Source organism: Pygoscelis adeliae, unplaced genomic scaffold (assembly GCF_000699105.1).
Source record: "Pygoscelis adeliae isolate BGI_AS28 unplaced genomic scaffold, ASM69910v1 Scaffold83, whole genome shotgun sequence".
NCBI classification, from domain to species: domain Eukaryota; kingdom Metazoa; phylum Chordata; class Aves; order Sphenisciformes; family Spheniscidae; genus Pygoscelis; species Pygoscelis adeliae.
Genome location: NW_008824467.1, coordinates 800,701 through 803,970, shown reverse-complemented (window position 1 = coordinate 803,970; position 3,270 = coordinate 800,701).

Genomic DNA, 3,270 nt, shown 5'->3' with positions numbered 1-3,270 from the left:
AAAGCCCAGAGCATAGTGGTTGAAAGTCCTTTAGGAGACGGTGGGTCCATTGTTGAAGGTTGCTAATACCTTGCTTCAGAAGGGAGTTGTGCCTTCAAGGCAGAACTGGTATGGCCTTGATCAGAGAACATAGTGCTATAAATTACTATTTTCCCTTCATATTTGTGAGAAAGTAGTGACTGAATATTTAACAAATTATCTTTGACATGAGAGGGAGTCATTTACTTTTCTTGACTTCATTAGCTAGCCTGGGTAATCAGTCTTGTAAATGGAATGCGTTCCTTGCTTTGTGTAGTGTCTCAATTTTCCTCATGATCTATTTTATGGCAATGGCTTATGCAGGAGCAGACTTGCCCAGTGGTTTTTGGATATATTTGTAGTATGCACCACCATAGTCTTACAGACAGCTCTTTCTGATTCATGGACACACAGCATCCCTGTTAAAAGCATAGCAACTGGGGTTTTGTTCTTGTTGTTTACAGTCTTAGTGTTCAGGTAATTGCATCTTTTTTTAATGTAATGGACTAAAATGAAGACAAAAAAGTTACATCTGCTTTTACACTAAACTTAATCTTGCCATTCTGTGCATGCTGTTTGTCTTGCTTCTGCCTTTTTTTTTTTTTTTATTATACAGGCCAGTTGCTTGGTTTTCCTGTTCCCTTTTGTCCTGCTTCCTTGGACTTTCCTTTGCTCATCCTTGAGGGCAACAATTTCTTTGTCGCCTTCCTTGTAGCCCCAGTGGAGATGGTAGGCTGACTTCTGCATGTTACTGCCCCTTTTACAGCAGGTTAAACATTGCAATAAATGCCTGGGCATCTGTATGAAGAGCTGAAAACAGAGAAGCCAGCACTGTAAAATCAGCTGCTTCCTTGTGGACTAGAACTGATCTATAGCCTTTTACTAGTTTGAGCCTCTTCTTCAGAACTTACTTATTTTCAGTGCAATGGGGTTGAAATTTGCAGTTTTGCAGCAGCAACTCAGCGTAAGTTGTCATATCTTTCAATATGAGTATCCCTTCTCTTCTGCTTGCAGGGCTGAAGCTTGGTCAGTCATTGTTTGTGTAACACATGCAGCAGTTTGTTTATAAGATTTATTTCTTTCCAACTCCAGAGCTGTTACGAAAGAGAAGATCTTCATTCTTGCAGCAAAGGCAGGCATTTTGTATGCATGTTTATTTAGTTCATATTGCATGGGGAAAAGAGCTATTTGCATTCCAAATGAAGTAACGTGGTGTCTCAGCTGTGGAAATGCTTTGTTGTGCATCAAACTGTAAACCTCTTCAAATTGCAGGGAAGTAAAGGCACAGATGGAAAGGAGGAGCATGTCCTGAGATACCAATTAATTTTCAGGCTCTCGCCTGAGATACTGATTAATTTTCAGGCTCTAAATAGTTAGAATGATATAAAAATGATAAAGCATAATTGTGTAGCATTGGTGGTTATAACGCAGAAGAAGCTGAATGATGAAATGCTAAGCCTTTGTCTCTGAGCGTTGCATTTGACATGTGCATATTGAAATTTTCCAACATCTACCTAGACAAAACTACTAAGAAAACACGAGAGTTTTAACTTGTTGGTTTGTACTAAAATGCCTTTTGCTTCTTTTGGGATTAATATTGGTTACTTCATTATTTTAACATCTTGCAAGTGCTTGGCATTCTTCTGATACTTCAACAATGAGAGGTAACTTACAAAAAAAAACCCCCAACAACTGCAAAGCAGTCCATGATTAAGGCTGGATTCTGAACGCTTGAGATCAGCTGGATCAGCCTTGCTGGGAGCGAAAGGCAGCCTTAAACACTGTTTACAGCAGAACTTTGTTTTTGCAGCTGTAGCCGGATTGTGGTGTTATTAACAAAAAGCTGTTAACTGAAAAAACACTAATTGCATTAATTTGATTTGCTTCTTATTCTGTTTGCTTTGAAAAGCTTCAGAATCTGATGTTACAGTTAAAAATATATTCAGCTTCAGAGGGTTGGTGCGTGGGGAGGACACCTGCTACTTTTTTTTTTTTCCCCCCCCCCCCCCCTTTTTTTTTTTAAGGTCAGCATATGTGGCCTTGGTTGATGTCAGTGAGGAAAGTGAGAGCATGCTGGGTTTTTACAGGTGGCAGGCTAGATTAAAGTCTTCTTTAGAAACTTGACTGCCTTGTAGCTTTATTATACGTAGATTGTATTGAAGTTCCATTTAGCACATAACAAATCTCTTCTTTACTGCAGAAGTCACTAAATGGGTTTCCAGATTATTCTATTCTAACACTGCAAGGCCTAAATAAGGTAACTTTGAATCTTCAGGAGATACTTTTGCTTAAGAAATGAAGCTGTGAGCTATGGAGAAAATGGGTGAAGAAAAAACTGGTTTCATTATTAAGTTACAAACATGCTATTTTTCTGATTTTAACTTTTAAGCATGGATAAGTAATTTCTAGGGTTATGAAGTAGAAGGGTAAAGCTAGTGTTTAATTCAGAGGGAGAATTGTCTTCGTATTAACAATAATGGAATGAAGTTCTGTTTATAGAGTTTGTTTGAAAAGATTTTCGTCTGTGTACACAGATATTTTTACACTGGGGTCAATGTCTTACAGAAAATATTTGGTAAAAGTAGAGTAAGATGTTTAAAAACCCATAAACCTACTGATTTTATGTTGTGTTTATACAGCCCATTAAAAGGACATGCTGAAAGACTGCCTCCTTCGCTAGCCCTTCACAGAAGCAGTTAAAAGGAGCTTGTTGGATTTGGTCTGTTGTCTGGGTGGTTTGAGTGGTACATAGCTTTGGGAACTCAAAACCTTTGCAAGGACAAGCTGATACTTCCCTTTTCAATGGGCTGCAGTAGTAGGGCGTTCCCAGCTTTCTTGTTGAGTATATTTAGGCACCCCCCTCAGTGTTTCTGCATCTAGTGGCCACATGGTATTAGAAAAGAAAAAGTCTTTTCAAGAAGACAAATTATGTGTCTCTTCATTGCGTTTTTAAAGGAAGTGTTTTATGCTTCTATGCTCTCTGTTACTCTCCACCACAGCCATTACCATTAAACTTTTTTTTAAGTGGTTGCTTTTGCTAATGTGCTTGAACTTCCGTGCTTAACATTTGAAGAGATACCTGTTGAAGCACAAAAGGACCGATTAAATGAACAAAATCAATGTGGGTTGTCTGTGACCAGCCAAGTTGCTGCCTTGACTGTTGTGCTGTTGTTATTTGGGGTATATAAGATGCAAAATACATATGCTGTGTCACAGCAGGTTAGTAATTCAGGCTGACATCCAGTTACAATT